Source organism: Manis javanica, chromosome 8 (assembly GCF_040802235.1).
Source record: "Manis javanica isolate MJ-LG chromosome 8, MJ_LKY, whole genome shotgun sequence".
Lineage (NCBI taxonomy): Eukaryota > Metazoa > Chordata > Mammalia > Pholidota > Manidae > Manis > Manis javanica.
This window is the reverse complement of record NC_133163.1, coordinates 83,845,957-83,862,157: the sequence shown is the minus strand read 5'-3', so window position 1 is coordinate 83,862,157 and position 16,201 is coordinate 83,845,957. Positions and strand designations below refer to the sequence as shown.

The window sequence follows — 16,201 nt, the reverse complement described above, 5'->3', positions numbered from 1 at the left end:
AGCCCAGAGGACAGGCTCAGGTCTCTGTGAATGTGAGCTCCAGGTTGAGCTGCAAAAAGAAGGGACGGCTGAGAAACCTTACAGCAGTTAGACTCCCCAATCTCCTACCAATCCAGCTCAATCACATAATCAACCCACCCTGCAACGCCAACAGGAAAACTTCATTCAACTGAAAGCAAGCAGTACTGCATGCCGGGCTCGGTCCTAGATAACCAGGAATCTCTGAGGGAACAAAGCTAAGGCCTGTCCCACAGAGCTTCTATTCTGGTGGGGAGAAAAGTCTGTGAGTCTGTAACAGATCAGATGTGATGACTGCTGAGGAGCAAGTGGAAGCAGGGCAGGGGACAGGGAGTGGGGTGGGGCTCTTGCTACAGAGCAGAGAGCTGAAAGAAGTGAGCCACAACTCGGCAAAGAGCATTCCTGACAGACGGGGGTAGATGCACAGTCCTTGAGGTGGAAGCAGACTTGGAGGGCAAACAGCACAGCAGCTGACATAGTGGGGGAGGTGACAGGGATGGGGCAGGAGGGGTCTGGGACACAGTGAGAAGCTAGAGTTCCCTACCCGGCCACACACTGGAATCACCTGGAGAGCTTTTAGCAACTTGCATGAGCCCCACTCCACAGTTTCTGATCTGAATTTTGATCAGTATGGAGTGTAGCTTGGAGTTTCCAACTCTCCAAGGATGGTGCTACTGTGGCATGATGTCAGGCCCACAGAACTGGGAGAATTCTGGACTCAGGGGTGCTGGGCACAGCTGTGGGATTGGCAGGGATGGGAGGAGGGTGGGGGGAGCTCCACTGAAAAGAAGATGAAGTAAAAGGTGACAAACTCAAGATCCAGACTCCCAGCCCCTTTTCCCATCTAACTCCAAGAAACTACTGACAGAAAATCCTGGCAGCCAGACCCATGTGCATCACTAGGAAACTAATATGGCAAAAAATAAACAACGAATGCTCCCAGTGTGGGTTAGAAAGAGCCAAACAGCTGGGTGCTCCACATGCTTTCTTAAACACTGAAGGGTACATGCCAACTGACAGGACAGGAAAAGTGAAAACCATCATGAGCTGTCTAGAGAAAAAGCTGAGGGAAAAAAAAGACTCTGTAATATGTAGATGCATTTGGGGAATGCCTAATTAAATAGGTAATTTAACCATGAAGTATAATCACTTAGACTCCCCTGAAAACAATCATTTGGAACAAAAATGATAGCTTTGCTATGCTGCATCTGTGATGGATGGCAAATATTGCAATAGTGAGTTTCTAGTAGGTAGAAAATACATGAACAATTCCTGTTTTAAAGGTTTCTCATTTTCACGAGTGAAAAAAATCTTTAGACATTACACGTGGAAACACATTCAAGTATATGTACAATTAGATATTAACAAAGGAGACCACATATCATTTCTAATATCTAATATACTTCTGAAAATATCAAATAATCTCTTTTAATCACCTCTACAGCTATTTCAGTTGCTGTACAAACTGATAAGAAGAATCAAGCATCACTAAATAATTATTTTGCCTGTCTTAAAAGTAGATTTTAAATACCTAAAGACTTCAATATTTCAAAGATGCCGTTGATGCAGGAGGCATAAAGTAACAATATTTTAAGCAACACTTTCATATTCTTTAATAAATATCTGAAGATACTAAAAAGGGAAAGAAGACAAGCCATTACTCTGCTCATGGACACAAGGACAGAAGTTTGAGGCACAAAGAATGCATCTAAAATAAAGTGGTTTTCCAAGATTGTTTAAATATGACAATTCAACTTAATTCATTTCAACAAATGTTCATGGATGTCCTACTGTATGCCAAGTATCCTGCTGCGTGCTGGGATCTCCAAGATGAAAGGCACTGTCCTCAAGGAGCTCAAAAGCTGTAAGGGAGACAGACACCCAAATGAGTCATTACAACTGACGTCAGAGCACGGCTCTGAGGGAGAGAGCTGACACGGCAGAGGAGGGCCTGACTGATGGCAGTGGGGCATCAAGAAGGTTTTGGGGAGGAAATGAGGCTTCATGAGTGTTTTTAAGGAAATGTAGAGGAATAATCACATATAATAACCAGTAAAAGAGTAGAGAGTATGGTATGGTAGGACCTGTAAGAACTTTGCTAGCGTTAAGAATAGGGTGAACTGGTGAGAGAGGACACAGGAGACACTGGCGTTCCTGTCTTCAGCCCCAAACCTTGCTGAATCCTCTATGCAGGAGGGAGGCAATACCATGGCATGTCTCAGGCTCCACTTGCCTCACAGCATTCCTGGAACAATTTCTTAATTCACAGTCCATGTCAATTTAATACTTACACCCATTATTCCCTGTGCCAGAAATTGAAGACTGAACAAGATTTCAACTCCCTTCATCAATTTTCCTTTTCATCCACAGGTGGTCTTCTCATCCCATGATAGGGGGTCTTCTCATCTCATGATTCTCAAGCCTACACTCGGCATCCTCAGCAAACTGGACTGCCTGAAGGCAGGAGACATTGCACCCAAACAGCACCACATAGATAACAAACAAATTTCCTTTCCAAAAGATGGCAGCGTGGGAGGAGAGACAGAGGCTTCCTCCTAAAACTGGATACAATTAGAAAATATAGTTGGCACAACTAATCCTGAGAGAGCAACAGGAAAGAGGATGGGGCCAGACTGCACACACCTGGAGAAAGAGCAGACCTCACCGAACGAGGTCCACAGTAAAATTATTAATACAACTCCCGAGAAAGATTTAAATGATACAGACCTTGTGACTCTTCCTGAAACGGAGTTCAAAATAAAAATCATCAACATGGAGGTACAGAAAGACATTCAAGAACTCAGGAATGAATTCAGGTTGGAGATCCAAACATTGAACAGCACGATGGAGGGTATTAAAAGCAGGCTGGATACGGTGGAGGAGATGATAAATGAAATAGAAACAAGAGAAGAGGAATACAAAGAAGCTGAGACACAGAGAGAGAAAAGGATCTCTAAGAATGAAAGAATATTGAGAAAACTGTGTGACCAATCCAAACAGACCAATATTCGCTTTATAGGGATACCAGAAAAAGAAGAGAGAGAGAGAAAGGGATAGAAAGTGTCTTTGAGGAGGTAGTTGCTGAAAACGTCCCCAAACTGGGAAAGGAGATAGTCTCTTGGGCCATGGAGATCCACAGATCTCCCAACACAAGGGACCTAAGGAAGACAACACCAAGACACATAGTAATTAAAAAGGAAAAGATCAAGGATAAGGACAGACTGTTAAAAGCAGCCAGAGAGAGAAATAAGATCACATACAAAGGAAAACCCATCAGGCTAACATCAGACTTCTCAACAGAAACCTTACAGGCCCGAAGGGAGTGGTATGATGTATTTAATGCTATGAAGCAGAAGGGCCTGGAACCAAGATTACTTTATCTGACAAGATTATCATTTAAATTTGAAGGAGGGATTAAACAATTTCCAGATAAGCAGAAGCTGAGAGAAATTACCCCCACAAACCATCTCTACAGTCTATTTTGGAGGGATTGCTGTAGATGGAAGTGTTACTAAGGTTGAACAGCTATCACCAGAGGTAATAAAAGAAAGTAAAACAGGTAATTACTAAGCAAATGCAAAATTAAATTAACTATCCCCAAAGACAATCAATGAATAGATAAAAAGTACAGAATATGATACCTAATATATAAAGAATGGAGGAGGAAGAAAAAGGAGGAGAAACAGAAAAGAACCACTAGATTGTGTTTGTAACAGCATACTAAGTGAGATAAGTTAGACTCTTAGATAGTAAGGAAAGTAACCTGGAACCTTTGGTAACCACTAATCTAAAGCCTGTAATGGCAGTAAGTACATACCTATCAATAATCACCCTAAATGTAAATGGACTGAATGCACCAGTCAAAAGACATTGAGTCACTGAATGGATAAAAAAATAAGACCCATCTATATGCTGCTTACAAGAGACTCATCTCAAACCCAAAGACATGCACAGACTAAAAGTCAAGGGAGGGAAAAAGATATTTCATGTGAACAACAGGGAGAAAAAAGCAGGTGTTGCAGTACTAGTATCAGATAAAATAGACTTCAGAACAAAGAAAGTAAGAAGAGATAAAGAAGAACACCACATAATGATAAAGGGATCAGTCCACCAAGAGGATATAACCATTATAAATATATACGTACACAATACAGGAGCACCAATATATGTTAAACAAATACTAACAGAACTAAAGGAGGAAATAGACTGCAATGCATTCATTATAGGAGACTTCAACACACACCATTCACTCCAAAGGACAGATCCACCAGACAGAAAATAAGTAAAGACACACAGGCACTGAACAACACAGTAGAAAAGATGGACCTAATAGACACCTACAGAACTCTACATCCAAAAGCAACAGGATACACTTTCTTCTCAAGTGCACATGGAACATTCTCCAGAATAGACTACATACTAGACCACAAAAAGAGCATCAGTACATTCTAAAAGATTGAAATTCTACCAACCAACTTTTCAGACCATAAACATATAAAACATATAAAAAAAGGCCTATAAACACATGGAGGTTTAACAACATGCTCCTAAATAATCAATGGATCAATGAACAAACTAAAATAGAGATCAAGCAATTTTTGGAAACAAATGACAACAACCACACAAAGCCCCAACGTCTGTGGGACGCAGCAAAAGCAGTCTTAAGAGGAAAGTATATGGCAATCCAGGCATTTTTAAAGAAGGAAGAACGATCCCAAATGAAGAGTCTAATGTCACAATTATCAAAATTGGAAAAAGAAAAACAAATGAGGCCTAAAGTCAGCAGACAGAGGGACATAAAGATCATAAAAGAAATAAATAAAATTTGGAAGAATAAAGCAATACAAAAAATCAATGAAACCAAGAGCTGGTTCTTTGAGAAAATTAAAAAAATAGATAAGCCTCTAGCCAGACTTATTAAGAGAAAAAGAGAGTCAGCACACATGAACAGAATCAGAAATGAGAAAGGAAAAATCACGATAGACCCCACAGAAATACAAAGAATTATTAGAGACCACTATGAAAACCTATATGCTAACAAGCTGGAAAATCTAGAAGAAATGGAGAACTTCTTAGAAAAATACAACCTTCCAAGACTGACCAAGGAAGAAACACAAAATCTAAACAAACCAATTACGAGCAAAGAAATTGAAGTGATAATCAAAAAACTACCCAATAACAAAACCCCCAGACCAGATGGATTTACCTCGGAATTTTATCAGACATACAGAGAAGATATAATACCCATTCCCCTTAAAGTTTTCCAAAAAAGAGAAGAAGAGGGAATACTCCCAAACTCATTCTATGAAGCCAACATCACCCTAATACCAAAACCAGGCAAAGATCCCACCAAAAAAGAAAATTACAGACCAATATCCCTGATGAACATAGATGCAAAAATACTCAACAAAATATTAGCAAACTGAATTCAAAAATATATCAAAAGGATCTTACACCATGACCAAGTGGGATTCATCCCAGGGATGCAAGAATGGTACAACATTCGAAAATCCATCAACATCATCCACCACATATACAAAAACAAGGACAAAAACCACATGATCATCTCCATAGATGCTGAAAAAGCATACGACAAAATTCAACATCCATTCATGATAAAAACTCTCAACAAAAGGGGTATAGAGGGCAAGTACCTTTATTATAAAGGCCATATATGATAAACCCACAGCCAACATCATACTGAACAGCGAGAAGCTGATAGCTTTTCATCTGAGATCGGGAACAAGACAGGGATGCCCACTATCCCCACTGTTATTCAACATAGTACTGGAGGTCCTAGCCACGGCAATTAGACAAAACAAAGAAATACAAGGAATTCAAATTGGTAAAGAAGAAGTTAAATTGTCACGATTTGCAGATGATATGATATTGTACATAAAAAACCCTAAAGACTCCACTCCAAAGCTACTAGAACTGATATCAGAATACAGCAAAGTTGCAGGATACAAAATTAACACACAGAAATCTGTGGCTTTCCTATACACTAACAATGACCTCACAGAAAGAGAAATCAGGAAAACAATTCCATTCACAATGGCATCAAAAAGAATAAAATACGTAGGAATAAACCTAACCAAGGAAGTGAAAGACTTATACCCTCAAAACTATAAGATACTCTTTAGAGAAATTAAAGAGGACACTAACAAATGGAAACTCATCCCAGGCTCTTGGCTAGGAAGAATTAATATAATCAAAATGGCCATCCTGCCCAAAGCAACATACACATTTGATGCAGTCCCTATCAAATTACCAACAGCATTCTTCAACAAACTGGAACAAATAGTTCAAAAATTCATATGGAAACACCAAAGACTCCAAATAGCCAAAGCAATCCTGAGAAGGAAGAATAAAGTGGGGGGGATCTCACTCCCCAACTTCAAGCTCTACTACAAAGCCACAGTAATCAAGACAATTTGGTACTGGCACAAGAACAGAGCTACAGACCAGTGGAACAGAATAGAGACTCCAGACATTAACCCAAACATATATGGTCAATTAATATATGATAAAGGAGCCATGGACATACAATGGGGAAATGACAGTCTCTTCAACAGATGAAGCCATGGACATACAATGGGGAAATGAAAGCCTCTTCAACAGCTGGTGTTGGCAAAACTGGACAGCTACATATAAGAGAATGAAACTGGATAACCCCATACACAAAAGTAAACTTGAAATGGATCAAAGACCTGAATGTAAGTCATGAAACCATAAAACTCTTAGAAAAAAACATAGGCAAAAATCTCTTGGACATAAACATGGGCAACTTCTTCATGAACATATCTCCCTGGGCAAGGGAAACAAAAGCAAAAATGAACAAGTAGGACTATATCAAGCTGAAAAGCTTCTGTACAGCAAAGGACACCATCAATAGAACAAAAAGGTACTCTACAGTATGGGAGAATATATTCATAAATGACAGATCTGATAAAGGCTTGACATCCAAAATATATAAAGAGCACACGCTCATCAACAAACAAAAAGCAAATAATCCATTTAAAAAATGAGCAGAGGAGCTGAACAGACAGTTCTCCAAAGCAGAAATTCAGATGGCAAACAGACACATGAAAAGATTCTCCACATTGCTTGTCATCAGAGAAATGCAAATTAAAACCACAATGCAATATCACCTCACACCAGTAAAGATCACCACCATCCAAAACACAAACAACAACAAATGTTGGCGAGGTTGTAGAGAAAGGGGAACCCTCCTGCACTGCTGGTGGGAATGTAAATTAGTTCAACCATTGTGGAAAGCAGTACGGAGGTTCCTGAAAAAGCTCAAAATAGAAATATCATTTGACCCAGGAATTCCACTTCTAGGAATTTACCCTAAGAATGCAGCAGCCCAGTTTGAAAAAGACAGATGCACCCCTATGTTTATCGCAGCACTATTTACAATAGCCAAGAAATGGAAGCAACCTAAGTGTCCATCAGTAGATGAATGGATAAAGATGTGGTACATATATACAATGGAATATTATTCAGCCATAGGAAGAAAACAAATCCTACCATTTGCAACCAAATGAATGGAGCTAGAGTGTATTATGCTCAGTGAAATAAGCCAGGTGGAGAAAGACAAGTGTCAAATGATTTCACTCATTTGTGGAGTATAAGAACAAAGAAAAACTGAAGGAACAAAACAGCAGCAGAAACACAGAACCCAAGAATGGACTAACAGTTACCAAAGGGAAAGGGACTGGGGAGGATGGGTGGGCAGGGAGGGATAACGGTGGGGAAAAAGAATGGGGGCCTTATGATTAGCATGCATAATGTGGTGGGGGGGCATAGGGAGGGATATGCAACACAGAGATGACAAATAGTGATTCTACAGCTTCTTACTGCACTGATGGACAGTGACTGTAATGGGGTTTGTGGGGGGGGGACTTGGTGAAGGGGGGAGTCTAGTAAACATAATGTTCTTCATGTAATTGTAGATTAATGATAACAAAATGAATTTTTAAAAATCTCCTTTCCAATCTACCTGAATAGACACACATTCCCAAACATAAGCACTGTATTCATCTCCTTTAGCTTATTGTCTCTACATTACCTTCATAGTTCTGTGCAGTTTCTAATTCACTTTTTTTATTGAAGTATAGTTGATGTACAATATTCACTCTCTTAATGAATTCACCCTGATTATGTGGAATGCAACAGAGGACCCTCGTGGAGGATCACACTACTGATTTCATGTCTACTGTATCTTCAGTTTGTGCTGAACATAACATTGCTATTTAGGTTTCCAGGGGAATAAAGAGTGGAGAAACACACCAAACAAAATGACCTATGGTGTTAATTATTTATATTATATATCTTCTCCTCCTTCTTTTCAGACTATGATCTACAGGTGATTACCCTATCTCTTCAACTCAGTCTCACCATTTATAGCTTTTTCTCAGCTCACCAAGTCTCCCATACTTTAAGATGTTTCCAATATACTACAATCCATGCATACCTTTCTTTGGACATGTGTCTTCCTCAAACTCTGCCCCTTCACCAGCAAACTTCCTAAAACAAGCCACGCCTGCTCCCCCTCCATTTTCTTCTCACTCATTCTTCAAGCTGCAACCCCAGCTTCTGAGCGCATTGCTCCACTGGAATTGCCCTCACGGAGCTGACTTCTGGGCTAGAACTACAGGCACTTTAAATTCCTCATCCTCCTTTACTGCTCTGTGTTATTTAACATGGTTGATCCCTTCCTCCTTTAAAACTTTGCCTTTTTCCTTTCCACCACAAACACTTTTCTGGTCTCTCCCTCTCCTTCCCCCCAGTTCCTCCTCTGCACATCACTTAAATCACTTAAATATTGACACTCATTAGAAGTACCTCTCTGAACATATTTCCTGGAAGAGAACACTCATTTCCTCTTTTGCTCTTACACACTTTCTATGTACCTCTATCAGGTGCTGGTCACATTATCTTCAAAGCCACCCACTCGACTAGCCTGAAAACTCCTCAAAAGGCAGAAACCAAGTCCTGTTCCTCTTTGTACCACTACCAACCTCCCCAAGCTCCTAGCACAGTGCCAAACACATGATGTTGTTCAACAGAAGTTTGTAGCATGAACAGTAAATAAGTAAGCAAAAGTTAATACAAATCACTTGTATTTTTTAAATATATATGCATGTCTATAATATTAAGATGACTGTTTATATTTCCTACAAATGAAATTTTAAATATTTAACCATATAATAAAAGTTAGAGATTTTATAGTTCATTATCATTACCCCTACAGGATCCAGTTCATCCAAAGGCTATAAAAAGTTAGAAGATATTCCTTTAGCTAAATGACCCAGGGCAACCTCAAAAGCTAAATCCTCTTCATGCTATATGACAAGCATCTCTAGCCTCCATAATAGGAATAGGGAACATTTTATTTGTCTATTCCCAATTAAGAGGGAAAAGGTACCTATCTACCCAATTAGGGTCACTGTAGAACAATCCAAGCAAACAAAAAAGATAGAAAATGGAGATGAGGGCTACATCTGAAGTTCTAGGGCCATGTCTATTAGTAAAGGATCACACATAGAGTGAACGTAAAATAATTATAAGAAGAAATTGCTTAGGAAAGGCCATGAAAGCACAGGAGGAAAAGATAATAGTTAGACTTCAAAGTAAAAATGTGCCTTAACTGAGAAGGATGTTGCTATGCTTCAGAGAAATCACTCTCAAGTCCATCTATAAAGCTGGATTAGACCCATGCCAAATATCACTTTCCTAAATACCCACTACACAATTCACTACTCTCCATCCAAGTAAGGCCAGCTCGAGCTCAAAAAGCCATGCAAGTTCAATAGCAAGGTCTCTAAATCACCCAGTAACAAAAAATGTACTTTATAACTAAATTAAACATCTCACCTAGCTTTAGAAATACGAATCTGTACCAAGGTGGCATTATAGATGAGAGCAGAGCACAAACAAAGGGGGTAGGGGATAATCTTCAATTAGAAGACATACTAGTTTCATTTACCAGATCAAAAAAGAAAAAGAGAATTTACTCTAGGTTTCAAGGGCAGAGATGGAGGGAGTCGGAAGAGGTAAAGCACCGAGAAGACAGCAATATGCCTTGCAATGGTTCTAATGCCCTGAACCATTAGAAGATGCCTCTTAAATTTATCCTACTTTGCCTACCTAGATGCTCGCCCATAATTCTTAGCACCTGTAGTAGTTGCTGGTTAGAAGGAAATGAGAAATTAAGTCTCATTCAATGAAATTTCAGTATTTCTTCTCTTTCTGAGTTCAGACATCAACACCCTCAATGGCAAAAAATTACAATGAATCTCTGAGAAGATATGAAATTGCATAAATGATGAAACAATATTAACTCTATTTAAAAATGGCTCCCCAAACAATATACATGTAAAAATAGAGATCAAACATATATTGGGTTTTTGTATAACAACTCAATTTTACATAATTTTCTCAGATGATTGAACTGGATGTGGAAATGAAACTGTCCCTCTGAGGAAAACAATACAGACACAAATTTGTCAATGAATCAGTAACTATATTTGAGTGCCTAACATGGCATTAGAGGAAGACAGCTACAAACATTCAAGAACACCAAGTTTGACATGACCCTTGTCCACAAGGAACTGGAGAGGAAAAAAAAACACTTGAAGGACACACAGATTCCCCATATCCCAGTATTAGTAAACAATATTTCTCTATCTACTTCCAGTCTTACAAACTCAACTCTTACCTCAGATGAATAATACTTGACTTATCAGTACTGATTTATTTCTCAATCATTAGATTTTCTACCTACACAAGACCCCAGAAAGACCACTAGAAAGTATTAGACAGTTATCTTTCTACAACTTTGCACTGGAAAAAGTCTAGACATCTTGGGCAGTTACTACCTGTCCAAGAATCCAATGCAAAATGATACCTTTACTTTTCAGATACCGTAAAGGATACTAATTATTTAACATCAGTTTGGGGTTGTTTTATTTTTTTAAAACAGCACCTACAGCTTTGCCTCTCAGAAAATCCTGTAGGATCTGTGCTGATCAGTATTCGAAATACACTATTAGGTTTATCTTTTCTGCTTAAGCTTTTTGCCTTAGTGACTCAGAAGAACTACTGAAATATACTTAGGCATAGAATTAAAATTTTTTTAAGTCTAGATAGCACCAAATTGTGAGTGAGAAGAAAAATGTAAATGAAGTTAGCTTTTTGGTTTAAGCATATAATTACATCCTTCATCAGGAATGCAAGCAGACAAGAATCTCATTAAATATTTGGTGCCCTATTTGCCCCTAATATTTATAAAATCTGGAGGCATAATCCACAATGTACAATGCTTAAAACCAGGGAGCACTACAGAGAATAACATCCAAGACCAGACGGTCTCTCAAGTAGTTAATCTCATCAACCTTCTGCCTTCAATATGAAACCAGTCATGTTCAATCATATGAAAAGTGACTTAACCTCATTTTAAACACCACCATGAATTTTGGAATTCTGAGAGTACAATGAGCAATGAGGCAGAAGTAGTTAAAGGTGGATAAGAAATACGGGGGTGGGGAGGGACTGGGAATTAAAAATAAAAGCACCACTCTGTCAAATTATACATAGTACTTGCTTTCTCAAAATCAAAACTCTAGTAGTTCATCTCTTGCCCAGTCAGTAAATTATGTTACTTATTCCTTAGCAACCGAAAGAGACAGAGGGGTGGCTGGCTACCACTGTCCTAAACGTTCAGTGAGGTAACATAACTCACCCTAAAGGAAGCTAAAGAGAGTAAGAGAGCTATTTCATTTATTCAGCATCTTCAAATACAAAGTATCCCCCAGAAATTAAATGTGAAATAACTGGGAAATCAAATCTATCTTTAAATTATTTATTGTGTTAAATTTAATTTAAAAATCTATTTTAATTCCTTCCCAAATAGAAAATGCTGGGTATAATGTAACCTTCTACAGCGACCCTGACCAGTCCTTGTAAAGTGGCACTCGGGCTACCGACACCTGTAGCGCTGTTTGCCTCCTCACTACCAAACATTTTTAGTTATTGCCTTTGATGTGCCTGCTTTCCCTGCCTTCTCTCCTGACACTAGTTGGTTGCTGTCATTTTTGCTATTTTCACCTTACGCTCTATGACCTGTTTGAATCTGATGACCCTGTCTTTCAGCATTCATCTCTCTGCTCCTGTTACTCCCTCAACCTGAACGTCTTCCAAATCGATGCAGCCTCACCCCTACCCGAGCAAGCGTTGTCTCATCCAGCTTTTTGATCTGTCTGTCTGAGAGCTGAAAATATGTATTTCAGTTTAATTTTAATTTGCATTTCTCTTATCCTAAGTGGGTTGAGCATCCTTCCACATGTTGAAGAGCCATTTGCATTTCATTTTCTGTGAATAGTTTGCTCATAGCCTTTGCCCATTTTTAATAAGGTTGTTAAAACTCATATATGTATCAGAAATGATTTCCCAAAGATGACCCCTCCCCTCCACCATGCACATAGTCACTTGTCTTTTTGCTTTGATTACAGTTTTTACCAGGCAGAAATTCTTAATTTTTAGATAATCTAATTTAACAGTCTTTTATGGTTTCTGGATTTTATGTGATATTTAGAAAGGCCTACTCCATTCTGACTTCAGAAAAGAATTTCTCAGTGATTTGATCTAAGATTTTTGTGGGTTTCTTTTTTTACATTAAAATATTTGACCCATGTAAGATTCCTGCTTTACAGTATTGGGTTTGAATCACTTTTTCCCAGATGGTGACTCCACTTGGAGCAACATCATTGATTGACAAATGCACCTTTTTCCCAATAATCTGAACTGCTTTGGAGTATTTTGGGTTTGGGTTTGGGGATTTACATTATGAATCCCTGGTGCTAGGAATTTTTAGGATAATGACATTCTGATAAAACAGAATCAAGAGCCATTTAGAGTAAGTCATTGCCTTACGCCTTTCTAAGTATAAGAATCTATCTGTGAGCTCCCTGGGGCAGGGACTGGGACTTGTGTGCCCTTCTGTGACCAGCACGCAGTACTGCTTAATACGTTCTTTGAATGAATAGTGATTTCTTCTTTTTTTAAGACCAAGCATAGACTTAAGCTCTCTCAGGGTCAGGAGAACAGTTGCATCACTGTTGATGAACTACATCCCAAGGGGTAATTCTGCCAACTTCCCTGTCCACCCTCACCTTTTCTTCCTTGGCAAGTCTTTCAATCTAGTCAATATTATGCAATTCCACTGCAGTCAATGCACATTTAATTACAATTCAACTATTTACATTAAAACCACCTTGGTGGGCTCTCTTGTTCCCTCCTGGTGTGAGCCAGGAGCTCTTTCCTCTCACTTTATCTCTAAATAAAAGCCTCTGACCTTGCTCTTCTACTTTGAGTGTTTGTGAAGCTCATTCTTCGGCTTTGTGAACAAAAACCTCGGCATCATCTTTGGGGGCTCATCCGGGATAACTTTGGAGGTGAGTATCGGCATCCAAGCCTGCCTTTTCTTTTGCTGTCCTTATAGAAAGAAGCCATCTATGGCACAAAACATCAGCCACTCTTCAGCCACTGAAATGGGACCAGCCCAGCTGCCGTTCTCAAAGTCTCAAGTGACAGGCTTCCCTGCGTCTCCCTCAGTGGGTCCCCCATCTCCGTTGGGAGCCAGAAATGTCACCGAGAGGAGGCCAGGATTCCCCTTCAGAGCCATCTCCTTGGGTGCAAGGGACTGAGGAAGGCCATGGGTACCTGCGAGAGCCTAGGCTGAGGCTACACTTCAGCAGCTTCTCAAAGGCCCGCGTGTCTGGAATCAGACCCCGACAGCCCGACTAGGTATCCGTGAGGAGAGTCTCTCTCTCTCTGTCTCTCACTTCCAGCCTGCTTCTTCAGGCCGCCCTGGCCTCTGAGTGAGGCAGGGGGCGTTCTAACTCACTCCTAACTTCATCAATTTCACGGAAACCAATGCTCACCACCACAAGGTAGGAGATCCACACTTCACTCTTATTCCTAACTAAATGCTGTACATTTTATCTCATAAAAATGTGTCTGGCATTCCGGCCAAGATGGCGGCATGAGTAGAGCAGCAGAAATCTCCTCCCAAAACCATATATATTTTTGAAAATACAACTCTTCCTAAAAGAGAGACCAGAAGACACAGGACAACAGCCAGACTACATCCACACCTGCGAGAAACCAGCGCCTTGTGAAGGGGGTAAGATACAAGACGCATCCGTGCGGGACCTGAGTGCCCCTCACCCCAGCTCCTGACGGGAGGAGAGGGGTCAGAGTGGGGAGGGAGAGGGAGCCCAGGACTGCTAAATAGCCAGCCCTAGGCATCCGCACCACAGCATGGACACACAGTGTATGAGTGGGGTGCTGGAAACTAGGGAAACAGGACAGTAAGACCTGTGAGCGGGTCCACAAAGCTGGTGCCCCTGGGACAAAGAAAAGCAAGTGCTTTCTGAAAGTCTTAAAGGAACAGGGGCCTCACAGCTGGACGGAAGCATCCTGGGACACTTAGCCTAGCAGCTGGGAAAGCCAGGGAACTCCAGGCACCCTAACCCCCAGGGCAGGAGCACAGCTCAGAGGCGCCTCACAAAGATAAACAGTCTCCCAACCGTTTCACCTCTGACACGGCTCCACCATATCAGAGCAGCAGCCTGAGGCAGGCCACACTCCAAGCAATCGCGGAGCTAAACTCCATAGAGGCCAGGCAAGAATCAGAAGCCCCGTCTGAGCACAACTGCCCAGCACAAGACACTAGAGGTCACTGTTATCCCAGGAGAGGAAGGCCACAAACCAGCAAGAAGGGACATTCTCCCAGCCGTCACACACGCCAGCTCCGCAAACTATCTCTCTCGCCATGAAAAGGCAGAAGAATTTGATACAGACCAAAATCAGAGAGTCAACCCCTGAGAAGGAGATAGACCTAACCAGTCTTCCTGAAAAAGAATTCAAAATAAAGGTCACAACAATGCTGACAGAGCTGCATAGAACTCTACAAGAGCTAAGGGATGAAGTCCGGAGGGAAATTACAGAAATGAAACAATCTCTGGAAGGATTTGTAAGCAGAATGGATAAGATGCAAGAGGCCATTGATGGAATAGAAACCAGAGAACAGGAACGCATAGAAGCTGATGCAGAGAGAGATAAAAGGATCCCAAGGAATGAAATAATATTAAGAGAACTGTGTGACCAATCCAAAAGGAACAATATCCACATTATAGGGGTGTCAGAAGAAGAAGAGAGAGAGAAAGGGATAGAAAGTGTGTTTGAAGAAATAATGGCTGAAAACTTCCCCAACTAGGGGAGGAAATAATCGAACAGACCACGGAAATACACAGAACTCCCAACAGAAGGGACCCAAGGAGGACAACACCAAGATACATAATAATTAAAATGACAAAAGACAAGGACAAGGACAAAGGTTTAAAAGCAGCTAGAGAGAGGAAAAAGGTCACCTACAAAGGAAAACCCATCAGGCTATCAACAGACTTCTCAACAGAAACCTTACAGGCCAGAAGAGAATGGCATGATATATTTAATGCAATGAAACAGAAGGGCCTTGAACCAAGAATACTGTATCCAGTGCGATTATCATTTAAATATGAAGGAGGGATTAAACAATTCCCAGACAAGCAAAAGTTGAGGGAATTTGCCTCACACAAACCACCTCTACAGGGTATTTTAGAGAGACTGTTCTAGACGGGAGCAATCCTAAGACTAAACAGATGTCACCAGAGAAAATAAAATCACAGCAAAGAAAGCAGACAAACCAAATACTAACTAAAGGCAAAAAATAAAATCAACTACCCACAAAAGCAGTTAAAGGGAACACAAAAGAGCACACAATAAAATACCCAACATATAAAGAATGGAGGAGGAGCAATAAGAAGGGAGAGAAATAAAGAATCACCAGACAGTGATTATAACAGCTCAGTAAGCAAGTTAAGTTAGACAGTAAGATACTAAAAGCTAACCTTGAAACTTTGGTAACCATGAATCTAAAGCCTGCAGTGGCAATAAGTACATATCTTTCAACAGTCACCCTAAATGTGAATGGACTGAATGCACCAATTAAAAGACATTGAGTCACGGAATGGATAAAAAGAACAAGATCCATCTATATGCTGCTTACAAGATACTCATCTCAAACCCAAACACATGCACAGACCAAAAGTCAAGGGATGGAAAAAGATATATC

General features: G+C 40.2%; 1 protein-coding gene and 1 pseudogene across 6 annotated transcripts in view; one reads left to right on the top strand and one right to left on the bottom strand.

Annotated features, from left to right (window-relative positions):
• Positions 1 to 16,201, bottom strand: part of AVEN (apoptosis and caspase activation inhibitor) — a 303,004-nt gene that overhangs the window by 214,865 nt on the left and 71,938 nt on the right. The gene's annotated exons all lie outside the window — the stretch shown is intronic.
• LOC140843219 (lupus La protein homolog pseudogene) overlaps positions 1 to 16,201 on the top strand; it is a 123,576-nt pseudogene that overhangs the window by 71,968 nt on the left and 35,407 nt on the right.